Source organism: Stegostoma tigrinum, chromosome 6 (assembly GCF_030684315.1).
Source record: "Stegostoma tigrinum isolate sSteTig4 chromosome 6, sSteTig4.hap1, whole genome shotgun sequence".
NCBI lineage: Eukaryota > Metazoa > Chordata > Chondrichthyes > Orectolobiformes > Stegostomatidae > Stegostoma > Stegostoma tigrinum.
Genome location: NC_081359.1, coordinates 21783757 through 21796883, shown reverse-complemented (window position 1 = coordinate 21796883; position 13127 = coordinate 21783757). Strand labels below are relative to the sequence as shown.

At 41.6% G+C, this 13127-nt stretch overlaps 1 protein-coding gene and 1 pseudogene across 11 annotated transcripts in view; both read left to right on the top strand.

The window, feature by feature from the left end:
- The window catches only part of LOC125453357 (protocadherin-9), a 701801-nt gene that overhangs the window by 291532 nt on the left and 397142 nt on the right, over window positions 1–13127 (top strand). The window lies entirely within an intron of this gene.
- Window positions 8448–8566, top strand: LOC125453723 (5S ribosomal RNA; annotated as a pseudogene).

Genomic DNA, 13127 nt, shown 5'->3' with positions numbered 1-13127 from the left:
ATTGTTGAATGGGACTTTGTGTGAGTCATGCAACAACGGTTCTGAGACCGCTGAAATTCCTTCAGGATATTGGGTTGGACAATTCCTTATTGATTCCCTCATAAGAACTCAATAATTTCTATAACTTGTTAGCAAAACCTCAAATTCTCAAATGGATTGTAGTGATGAGCGCCTGAGCAGAAGTAACTGATAAAAGCTTGGGAAGAAGCATCCTGTTATAAAGGAGCAATGATTTCATGGCACCTCATGTGAAACAGCAGTGTCAGGACGGAGTCAAGGAGAGTAGCATTAGTGGTAAATCATCTATTTACAATGACTAAAAGCATTATGATTCTAACACTGATTGCACTTCGGAAAAAAGTTGCAACTGTGGCAACATTTTAAGCTGCTTCAATTTTATGATTTCTTTGCCTCAGCATGATGTCTATCACAGTACATGCTGTTCTGTCAACAAGAGAGCCATTTGCTGAGCAACCTGAATGACACCAACTAGATTTGAATTCCCTGAAGTTTAGCACATTAAAGGGTCACTTGCTCAAGGATTTCAATGTATTTAGTTGATATTGATAGTGTAGATAGCAAGGATTCATTTCCATAAGTTGGGAAGTCTAGGGCACAGGAACAGAGCTAGAACTTGGCACTCAGGAGTGAATTTATCAAATTCTTCTGCTCAGCAGAGATTTAAAATTCATTTACTAAGTTGCAGTTATGTGAGGTCATCAGTTGGTTTTAAATCTGTAATTAGTAGATATTGTTCACCCATGGTATTAAGGGATGTGGGGTAAAGGTGAGGTACATAAATTAGCCATGATCTCATTAAATTGCAAAGCAGTCTCAAGTGGGTAATTATTTTCCCCCAGTTCCTATGCTCTGATGAAAACAGATACTTTCCCAAACTTCAAGTCCCTGCCCAAAACTCTTTCTGTTAACCTATTGTTATGATCCCCGCTGATGATGTTTCCAGACATGCCACGTCTCAGACTGAAATCTGGTTTGATAGATAACATTTTGTTTTCTTTGATGAAACATAAGCACACAAAACTACAGTTATGGTTTAAATAATAAAACAGAAGCTTATTACACAAACAAACTTAAAATAGAATAATATTATAAAAGTTATAAACGTACAACACAGATTTAAAGAATTCAAAACACCTCATGCATTATGTAAAGTAGAATTGTATTCATCCCAAAAACCCTCCTTTACAAATTCACACCAGAGAAAATTATCTTCTATTTCATATCTACAAGGTTTAAGGAAACTATTGCTTGAGGCCCGTACTTGAGAATCTGTCAGCGTTTCACTGAAGCCTTCATTCAACTGAGCTTAGATTTTGTCAGCTTCAACTAACTCCTTCAAAGTTTTAACTAATCCCACTTATGATCTGGAATGTTCAAACTAAATTTCTTACACTGAGTTAACATGGTGTGAAGCTGGATGAACACAGCAGGCCAAGCAGCAGCAGAGGAGCAGGAAAGTTGACGTTTCGGGTCGAGACCCTTCTTCAGAAACTGAGGAGGGGAAGGGGATTCTGAAATAAATAGGGAGAGAGGGGGAGGTGGATAGAAGATGGATAAAGGAGAAGATAGGGTGAGAGGAGACAGACAGGTCAAAGAGGTGGGGTTAGAGCCTGTGAAGGTAAATGTAGGTAGGGAGTTAGGGAGGGAATAGGTTGGTCCAGGGAGGACGGACAGGTCAAGGAGGCGGGATGAGGCTGGTGGGTGGGAGATGGGGGTGGGGCTTGAGGTGGGAGGAACGGTTAGGGAGGCAGGGACTAGCTGGGCTGGTTTTGGGATGTGGTGGGGGGAGGGGAGATTTTGAAGCTTGTGAAGTCCACACCGATATCCTTGGGCTGCAGGGTTCCCATGCAAAATATGAGATGCTGTTCCTGCATCTTTCAGGTGGTGTCATTTTCGCAATGTAGGAAGCCCAGGATGGACATGTCGTCCGAGGAGTTGGGGGCGGGGGGACGTTGAAATGATTCCAGACTGGGAAGTGTAGTTGTTTGTTGCGAACTGAGCGTAGGTGTTCCTCAAAGCGATCCCCAAGCCTTCGCTTGGTTTCGCCAATGTAGAGGAGGCTCCTACTATCTCTTTACACTGAGTAACCTCTTTTGTAACAGTCCTAAACTACTGCTCTTTCTCAGGAGCCATTACTTCACACATTCAGCTTGAGCCAAAATTTTGGCAAACTGTCCCATACTGAAACAGAAGGGCTTTTTAATCCAAGTTATGGGTGTTTTCCCTAAAGTCCCTCAAAAAAATTCCACAACCTTCTATCCAAACACTTAATGCACCACATCCAATGTGTTCATAAATTTTCCCAATAAAATATTATTGAGAATTGTCAGTTTTTTTTAGATGAAGCATGGCTTTAATGTGAATGGTTGCATTAAATTCTCAATGAGATTCCAATCCCAGTTCAGGTTTCATGCCTTAGATTATGCAACCAAGCATCCGTTGGATGGTGAAGATTTTGGACTATTTGAAACATAATCAAACTGCACAATCAGAGTGTTTTAAGGCAGTAGGAAAGTGCATACGCTGTTGAAGTGTTCCTACCTACCACCCAGTTTGTTTATTGTAAGGCTCGGTGTGGATGTGGAAAGGATGTTTCCTCTTATATGTGAGTCCAGAGCTGGGGAACTGGAGGAAAATAATTACTCACTCGAGTCTGCTTTGTAATTTAATGAGAGCATGGCTAATTTATAATTTAACAAAAATTGTTAATTTTTTAACAATTAAAAATTTTAATGTTTTAAAATTAGGTGACACCCTCTTAGGACAGAGATGAAAATATGTTTTATCTCTGAGGCCTGTATGACTTTAAAATCTGCGCAGCTGAAGGTGTAGAGGCAGGGTCAACAATGCGATCAAAGGTTAATTGGGGTAGATATTAATGTCATTTCTTTTTAGCAAGACTCAAGTTTGGTACTACCTAATGACCATTTGAATCACTGCTTGTTCACCCAATCTCTCTCGGAACAACATCTCCCCTCTCTCTCTTCTCTACCTTAATGATTGCACTGAATGGCTTGTCCTAGATCAGTATCTTTCTCCCCATGGGGAAAGAAATTTTTAAAGATACTGTGACTCGTGTCTGTGTTATGTTGCATTTTGGTACAGTGTGTCATCAGACCACATTGAAGTAAGAGATAACAAGGTGTAGAGCTGGATGAACACAGCAGGCCAAGCAGCATCAGAGGAGTAGGAAGGCTGATGTTTTGGGCCTAGCCCCTTCTTCAGAAATGGGAGAGGGGAAGGGGGTTTTGAAATAAACAGGAAGAGAGGGGAGGCAGATAGAACATGGATAGAGGAGAAGATAGGTGGAAAGGAGAGAGACCAGTCAAAGAGGTGGGGATGCAGCCAGTAAAGGTGAGAGTAGGTGGGGAGGTAGGGAGGTGAAAGGTCAATCCAGGGAGGAAGGAGAGGTCAAGGGGGCGGGTTGATGGTAGTAGTTGGAGATGGGAGTGGGGCTTGAGGTGGGAGGACAGGATAAGTGGGAGGAAGGACAGGTTAGGGAGGCGGGGACGAGCTGGGCTGGTTTGGGGGTGGTAGATTTTGAAGTTTGTTTTAACCCCACATTGAAGTAAGCATTTGTTGTCAGAATTAGACATGCTTCTTGGTAAGTAGTGTAATAAAGTAGGGGCTGTCACATTACTGCAGAGAAAATGAGTTAGTTCTTTGTGAAACACACCACATAATTGCAATAACGTTGTAGCTTTTTTTCAGGTTTACCTTCATCTATCCCAATTTTCCTGCCAATCATCCCTTTCCTTCTCCTCTCCCTCTACAGGTTTTGACTCCTTGTTCATTCGAGTGTAGTTGTTCTTCACCTTATGTGATATGCACAGAAAATGATATACCTGTCATTGCTGTTTGAGATTCAGAAATGAAGCCTTTCAGATCAGTCTGTGAGTGGCAGCTCATTCTGCATATGCCGCATCTACAGTTATCAAAGAGGAGAGGATGTTTAACTAAGGCTTATGAGAGATTTGTTGGGCTACACATTCGCACAGCACAAATGTAATTCTCATGGTGCAGGTACCTGAATCCCTGGGCTGTTTTTAACAGCCTCAAACTCCATGCTTCAGAAAATCGTCATGCCAATCTTTAATACCTTGGGAGGTAATCAGGTGCAAAAATTGAAAGTTTGTCTGCTGTTGTGAACTAATCAATCAACAAATGTCATACAAGACAATGGTTCTGAAAGAGCTGAAGGTGTCACACTGTCTGTCACTCTTGATCACCTGCAGAGATGTATTATTTGACCTGTCGACACTCCACTCACACCATTTGTATAATCTTTTGATATCTCTGCCCATAAATTCTGTGCTTGTGTGCTCCTCTCTTGAACTCAAAAAGGAGCAGTGCACTGAAAGCTTGTGATTTCAAATAAACCTGTTGGATGATGACCTGGTGTCATCTGACTTTTGAAAGAGCTGATGTTGAGTTATATTAAGGTCTTCTTTAATGTGCCATCCTGCTCCTTAGCCAAAATGTCTATCTCTGGCTTGCTGCAGTGTACCAGCAAATCTCAATGCAAACTGGAGGAACAATGCCTCATTTTCTGCTTGGGGGCCCTACAGCCCTCTGGACTCAATATTGAGTTCAATCATTTTCGGGCCTAAACTCTCCCATGTCCCAGCCCCTACCCCACACACCAGGCCTTGTAACCACATAGCCTGCCATTGCACACCCGCTGTTGTTAGTCACAAACAGTCCCCATAAACAACTACTTACTCTCCCAGCCTGATCATTAGCGACTCCTTTGTCCAACTGTCTTTCTCGCTCTTTGGGCTCTATCCTATCATTTCCTCCCTACCCCAGCCACCTCCCTATTTTCTGCATATAAACTGACGTTTTCCCAGCTACCATCAGTTCAGAGGAAGGGTCATTGGACCCAAAACGTTAACTCTGTTTTGTCCTTCACAGATGCTGCAGGGCCTGTTGAGCTTTTCCAGCAACTTTGCTTTTGTTCCTGATTTACAGCATCTGCAGTTCTTTTGGTTTTTATATTGAGTTCCTACCTGTCTGATGATATCTCAGATCTTCTGGGTGGAGGATCAGTCAGACTGTCCTGAGCCAGATGTGTCTTCTTTACTTCTTGTTAGGAATAGTTAATATGTCTAAAAGTTCATGAAAGCCTGTTTATAGTTATATCTTATATGAAAAACCATGACTTGAGTGTTGCTAAGAAAAGGTAGTTTGTTGAAATTTTCCATCTTGTACTCATTAAGATAATGCACAAAAAATACCAATGTGAAGATCAAATTACACTCATACTGCATGAAAGGACTCTACAGACCACTTGTATGGCCAGCAGTTCTCTGAGCTGGGATATCTCCTAAGAGAGGGGCATAAACCCAATGGGCATTATGTAGTAGCAAGATAATCCAACCAAGCTAGGTGGTAGAGATTGCACACCTTTGTGTAAAATCGAGCCCGTTGAGTCCACTGTCTGGCAGAATAAATCTAGCCTGTAATTTCCTCCATTCCATTTTATGAATCCATGCATGGTCGACTCTCCCTGATGTTGGACTGACTTGCTTGAAAATGTGAGGCAACAAACTGCTAAAAGTACTTGAGAAAGCAGGAACTGCCGATGCTGGAGAATCTGAGGTAACACGGTGTGAAGCTGGATGAAATCAGCGGGCCAAGCAGCATCAGAGGAGTGGGAAAGCTTGACTTCAGAAGTAAAGTACACGTTGGACATCCACCTGAGTGTTAATCAGTGGAGAGCAGATCAGTTTTAGAAATGAGTGGACAGTAGAACCTCTGAGCTGTGGAGGCTGAGCCATGAAATTCTCAAGGATGAGTTAGATTTTTGAACTATAAGGGAGTCGTATATTCTCAGGAATAGGCTGGGAAATGGATTTGAGGCAAGGATCAGTTCAGACATGATCTTACTGAACGGCAGAGCAGGCCTGAGGGGGCCATGTTGGCCTACTCTTGTTCCTTTTTTTATGTTCTTATGGTACGTTTAGAATCCAAGAGAACATAGTGTGAACTGGTAATAGGTTTTGTGAACCCTTAAATCAGTATGCAATGCTTTATTTATTTGCTGAAAGCACTAGTGAATTGCATGTGTAAAAAGCTACTGAGAACATGGCCACTTAAGTATGCCAAACAGCACTTGAGAGATTTTGCATTGGCATTTTGTTTACCTTCTGTGAAATAGAAGTTCCCAGAGTTCCACCTGGATATGCCCACGAAGATCACAGAAGTAATCTACACTGTGTGACCTGGACTCGCTATAAATAAATAAAATGAAAATGGCTGTGGGCGCTAATCCTTGGCAGGCTACTGCAATGAGGTCAGCCACATGCTGGAGTCACAAAAGTATGAAGGGTGAGAAAAAGCAATCACTTCAATGTTTAATTCAGTTTGGTGAACTTTGCAGTTTAAAAGAGAAGGTAATCCCAAATATAAGTTGCCTGTGGTTAACTGTGTTAGCTGATATTTGGCAGACGTGCTTTTCGTTGCTGATTTTTTTTCCAGAATCCCAGCATCAGAGAGCAGAGAAAGAGTCCATTCGGCCCACTGTGCTGCTGCCAACTGCTTTAAAGAGCTATCCGATTAGTCCTGCTCCTCTGTTCTGTTCCCTCGCCCTGAAGTGTTTTTTATACGATTGTGTATGCTTAGCAAATTGCCTGGCTGAGGGTGCCGCAGGTGAATATTTATATTGGCCTCACGCCTTCTCTGAATGGTGAGTCAGCGTGTTTACATGCACCTATCTTGGCATTTCGCCCGATCCCACTGCTTTGTCTTTGCATTTGCTACTCGCTCTGACAAACTCGCAAGACGACAGACGCTTGTTTGGTTACCTCTTGCTCTCATGTAGCTCGCTCCTCAGTGTCAACAGATTGTTTAACTTCAGTACCATCTGAATAATGAGGAAGCCCTGGGCACAATCCTCCCTTCACAACTCCTTTTTGTGCAAGAGTGGGCTGGAACACCGTCAACTCTTCATGCATTGCAAGCTGCAGTTCGCCCAGTTTTGCGACTCCCGACAGCCTGCCTCACTGCACGCGTTTTCTCTGAGTATAGAACCTGGTGAAATGCAGAAAAGTCGCAATGAACAAATATTGTGGGTGAGCTCACAACGCAGATGAGCACTTTATGATCTTTTCCGAAATCGCAGGACCCGGGTTGTAGAATTAACTTATTTTATACAATAACACAGAACTTATTTCATCCAGGAATAAATTCACTTTGATACTTAAAATTATGGGAATGGACATGATGCTGCAGTGGTGAACCGTTAATTCCGCCTATGACTTTAAATGTAGAACAGCATTTAACTGCTACTTGTCAAATGGGGTTAAGTAACAAAATAAATGACAGAGATAACAGGAACTGCAGATGCTGGAGAATCCAAGATAACAAAGTGTGGAGCTGGATGAACACAGCAGGCCAAGCAGCATCTCAGGAGCACAAAAGCTGACGTTTCGGGCCTAGACCCTTCATCAGAGAGGGGGGTGGGGAGAGGTAATAAATGACAGACTTGCATTTGTATAGCACACTTCATGATCATTGAAAAGCATTCAGGGTTATTTGATAGTGCACTGTTATGGAATTTGGGCAATGCTGGCAAGGCCACCGCAATTGAGACTAAATTTATATTCCAGATTTAAAAGGAGACTGGTCCCAAAACTTCTTGCCTTATACTTGACAAGACTAAGGTACAAGAAACAGACTTGAGAAAAAGGCACATCTGACATTCCTTCAGTAATGCACTAATGTGGTCTAGATTTTGAGCTTAAGTCTGCATGGCTGAATGATTAAACTGCTACTAATAAAGAAATAGCAGAAGCAACATTATACACTCAGGACTGTCTTGCAGTGATATTGACGACCTTGTGAGAATCTCAGATTAATACATTCCACACTTAAAACAGAGATGGGGAAGAATTTCTTGTATCAAAGTGTTGTGAGTCTGTGGAATTCTTGACTGCAGAAGACTGTTGAGACTGGCTGATTAAGTATCTTCAAGGCTGAGATAGACATATTTTTAATCAGTAGGGGAATTGATGGTGATGGGGATAAGAAAGAATAGTGAAGTTGAGGATTACCAGATCAGTCATGTTTTCATTGAATGGCAGAGCAGACCCAAAGAGCTGACTGGCTTACTTCTACTCCTATGTCTTATATTCCTATGTTAGCTACTGTACTAATACTGATGCCAGACTGAAAAAAAATTCTGTTGCTGTAAATAATGCAGCTTTTGTAGGTGCTTCAGAAGTGCATCATTCATTAGGGATTCATTGCAGTGACCAACTTGTTTGACTGAATTCGAGAGGAGTTCAAATGTTAGTGGCTGTTTTATTATTTATAGAAACTTAGACTCATGCAGCACAGATACAGTCCCTTCGGTCCAACCATGTCAATCAGTTTCCCAAACTAAATTAGGCCCTCTTGCCTGGGTTTGGCCAGTATTCCTCTAAAGCTGCGGCTGTACTAGTCTGAAAACGCCCGATCTTGTTTGATCTTGGAAGCTAAGCAGACTCAGGCCTGGTTAGTAATTGGATGGGAGACTGCCTGGGAATACCAGGTGCAGTTGGCTTTAAAAAAGGGGCGGCACACTGGCTCAGTGGTTAGCACTGCAGCTTCACAGCACTAAGGACCCAGGTTCAATTCCAGCCTCAGGCAACTGTCTGTATGGAGTTAGCACATTCTCTTCATGTCTGCATGGGTTTCCTCCAGGTGCTCTGGTTTCCTCCCACAGTCCAAAGATGTGCAGTCTAGGTGGATTGGCCATGCTAAATTGCCTGTAGTGTTCAGGGTGTGTGGGTTATAGGGCGATGGGTCTGGGTAACACACTTCAAGGGGCAACATGAATTTGTTGGGCCAAAGGGCCTGTTTCCTCACTGTAGGGACTCTAATCTAAATGTTTCCTATTCATGTACCTGTCCAAATCTCTTTTAAATGTTGTAAATATACCTTTGGTACTTATAAGTTAGAAAAACAAACATCAGCAGTTCAACCTTTTTGGTGTTTCCAGGAATGGATGGTCATTTTGTGCATATTTAAACGACTAAGGCTCAAATTATTTAAAAATCGTTCAGTCACCATTGGAATCCCTGTTTGCATCTTTGACGAGACAAAAATTGCCTCCTAATGTCCTTTGAATTTTCGGGTTGATCTTCTTATGGATGGACCTATAGAACTCCTTCAGTGCAGGAATTCTCAGAGAGATCAGCACAGAAACAATTTCCCCTTTTCGAACTAGCTGCCACATTATGATAGGTAACAGTTTAAATGTCTCATAAACTAATGCATCAGTGAGTTCAAGCAAGTGAGAATAGGGGAAATGGGTAACATTTGTGAGGTAAGAGAGTAAGTGGCTGGAGGTGGATGAAGTAAGGTGTTGGGCATAGGAAGATAATCTAGCAAGATGCAAGTGGGTAGAGTGCAGGTTGGTTGAGTGGCACAGTGGTAAGAGCTTAGACGCCAAGCAGGTAGAAATGTGAGTGACTAAGGTGGTAAGGTCAGGTGAGACGAGGCCACAGAAAGTTGAAAGTTGGGGGAGCAGAAGGATTGGGAGTTAGGACGGTAAGAGGGTCTGGAAGATAATGTGGAATCAGACAAACGGGTAGATTCAGTGGGGTTAGATATTCACAGGAGTTGAAGATTTCAGGAGATTGCAAGGCCGAGGTGCATTGTAGGAGGAGATTTGGGATGATGGTGGGTGGTCCGTATGCATTGTTACCATATAGCAAGGTTGAACATTCTCATTACCTAGCTGTTACCACTGCATTCAGCAACACTTGGGCCAGTGTTGTTTTCTACCAATCCATGGGCCAATTTGAGATCCTGTGTCATGACTTTTAGCATTTTACTATAAATGGGTAGTGCTCTATTCCCATTCTGAGGTCATAAAATATAAATCTTAGGGGCTTATCCATAGCCTTGAAGAAGTTGGTGAGAGTCCTTCCATTTTGATGCCCTTTGCCGCCAAAGAAGGCCTCCTCCCCCAAACTTGGGGCCATTCTTGCTTGAACTCATTCCCCCTCCCAGCCTTTCTATTTGCAGGTCCATCCTAAAATGTCTCTGATGATGCCATCTTATTATATTCCACTCGAAGCCCTCCATGGTTTTTGAATGGGGATTGACTGCAGTACCATTAGTGACCACTCATGCCAATGGCACTGCTGGCATGGAAGACCGACTGGCCCACTCTTCACAGGCAACTGCCTTAACTGGCTGCCGAAGACTAGAAAGTCCAGGCATGACTTCCCAAACTAGTAGGCGTTCACCTGGCTATTCAGTCAGTGATTAAAGTTGCTACCTGAGTGAGATCCAATGAGGTTTCCCGGTACTAATATCATTGAATTGTTACAATTAAACCTTAGTGCCATAATATGTATGCGGGTGTACACATGCTTACACACAGTGACATGTTGACATGCACGTACACACATAGTTGTAGATATTGATGCACAAGTATGTAGGCACGCACACACAGTGACGTGATTGGTTGTAGCTTTAGATCACATCTCCTTTAGTGAATAAGTGAATTTTGTTTAACATTTCCTCTGAAGTGCTGTGTGATGTTTTGCTGCATTAAAGGTGATATATAAATGCAATTTGTTAGTGTTATGAATAAATAATTCATTAGGGAGGCTGTGTGTGCAATGGTAATGCAACTAGACTAGTAATCTAGAGTCCCTAATGTGTCTTGGGACATTGGTTTAAATCGCACTGTAGCAGGTAGTGAAATTGGAATTCAAAAATTAATTTAAAATGCTTGTCTAATGGTAACTATGTCAATGCTGTCAATTGTTACAAATATCCATCTGGTTCACTAACATTTTTAGGAAAGGAAATTTGCTTGCCTTAACCTGGTCTGGGCTACATGTGATTCTGTTCCCTCAGCAATATGAGTCTAAATTGCCCTCTGAATTGTCAAGCAAGCCATTCAATTTAAGGACAGTAAGGATAGACAATAATGCTAGCATTGCTCACATCCTATGAATGAATCGAAAAATGCACAATGTTCTGCTGCTTGACAAACATTCGGACAGTTCCAAGCAATGAAAATTGTTACACTTCGAATTGACAGAGTCATTCACTTCCATTGAAGTGTTTCTTCTGATGAAAAATGCTGTTTTACTGCCTATATCATCATCAAATCTAAAATTATTTGCAAGTGGGCAAACAGTGCTGTCTCTTTGCCAGAAGGGGCTGTTCATGAATTTTGTATATCTGAACAAATTGGTTGCAAATCCCCTCCCTATGCTCGGCTTCTTCACCACTGCAGTGAAAATGTTAGCAGTATGAACGGTAAATATGCAGCCCAGGTTTTTAACTTTTCTAGACTGCTTGATGATCTCACCTGTTCTGCACTTTAATCAAAAAAAAAATTGCCGTTCAAACTACATCTTTATTTCCAAAAGCTTTAGGGCTCAAGGAAAATATTAACCAATGTGAGTTATTATTTATTAATACCTCAAAATATCAATATGTACATGATCGTTCTATTTAAAACTCTGGTAAAATATTTAGACTCATTTGTCTCTAAGAAAAGTTATAAAGACAGGAAAGCAAAAACAAAACAATAAAATCACAACTATAGGCACTGTGGTAAACTAAAATTAAAACTTAATTTTTCCTCCTTAGAGATGAGTTTCTAAGTGGTTTCTGAATGGATGACTACAAAGCCACATCAAGACCAGTTCTCTCCTCTTTATCAGCATTTCTTAAATAAAAAGGTTCATGGGATGTGAGAGGTGCTGGCAATATTATTACCCACCCATAAGTGTTCTAGAGACGGTGGAGGTGAGCCAACTTTTGCACAAGTGTAGCTAGATATGGAGATATGAGATTTTGACCCAGCAGCAATGAAGGAAGGTTAGTGAATACATGAAAGTAAACTTTAAGGTTGTGGTTTTCTTGTGTGTATACTGCCATTGTTCCCCTAGGAGGTAGAAATTGCTAGTTTGGAAGATGATGTAAAAAAGGCCTTAGAAAGTTCTTGTAGTGAAGCTTGCAGATGGTACGTACTGTGGTCAGCAGTGGTGGAGCTGAGACTGAATGTTGAAGGTATTGGATGAGGTACCAGTCAAACTGATTGCTATGACTTGGGTGTTGTAAAGGTTCTTGAGTTTTGTTAGAGCTGCAATCTTCCAGATATTGGGGGAGTATTCCATCACACATCTGATTTGTAAATAGTGGACAGACGTTGGGGACTCTGAAGGTAAGTTTCTTACTTTTAAATTCTCAGCTCTGTCTTGATGTTGGAATCATGAGTATTTATATGGCATGTTAAGGTTTTGGTTAATTAGTCCCCATAGCATTAAAGATAGGGCCTTCAGCGATGGTAAGGCTAATGAATGTCAAGAGGGCGAACCGAGACTGTGTATTCTTATCTGTCTATTACAATGCATGCTTTAGCACACTCGCATGCATACATTACTAAATAATTGGATACATTGCTGAGCCAATCATATGTTTTCTTTACTCTATAATTAGCATACACTTTTCAGAAAAAAGCCATGTCTTTTGTGGGTATAGCTCCTGAGATGTTGCTTGCCTTCTGTTTCTTCCTGATCACATGCTGCACCTATGTGCTAGCTTTCTGAGTTTCATCTACAAGTACTCCCAAGTCCCTCTGTGTTTCAGCTTTCTGCAGCTTTTCTCCACTTAAGTAATATTCTATTTTGTTTTCTGAGTGAAAATAAATAACTTCACGTTTTCCTACATTATACTCCTTACGACAGCTTTTTGCCCACTTACTTAACCTTTCAAAATCTCTCTATAATGACCATTTTTCAAGCATGAAATTCAAGGCTATTCAATCTTGGTGAGCATCACAGTTACCCACCCTCAGCTGGATGTAACACACAGGTACATTTTGTCAGTAGTCATTGGATAGTAATGAACACCATAAAGTCGAGCTCATTCTTGTAATCTTCACTATAAGTGCAAAGAATACATGGTGGCCTGTTGGTTCCCAGCTGAGATTCAGAGTGTCAGGTGAATTTCAGCTGGCATTGCTGGTCCCTCTGAGTCAGAAGGAAATGGGTTCAAGTTCCAGTTCAGGCTTGTGAATGTATATCAAAGCTCACGGTCCAGAGTAGGAAGTGCTGCTGCTAGTCTTTGCAGTGGGAGATTCTGTTGAATAT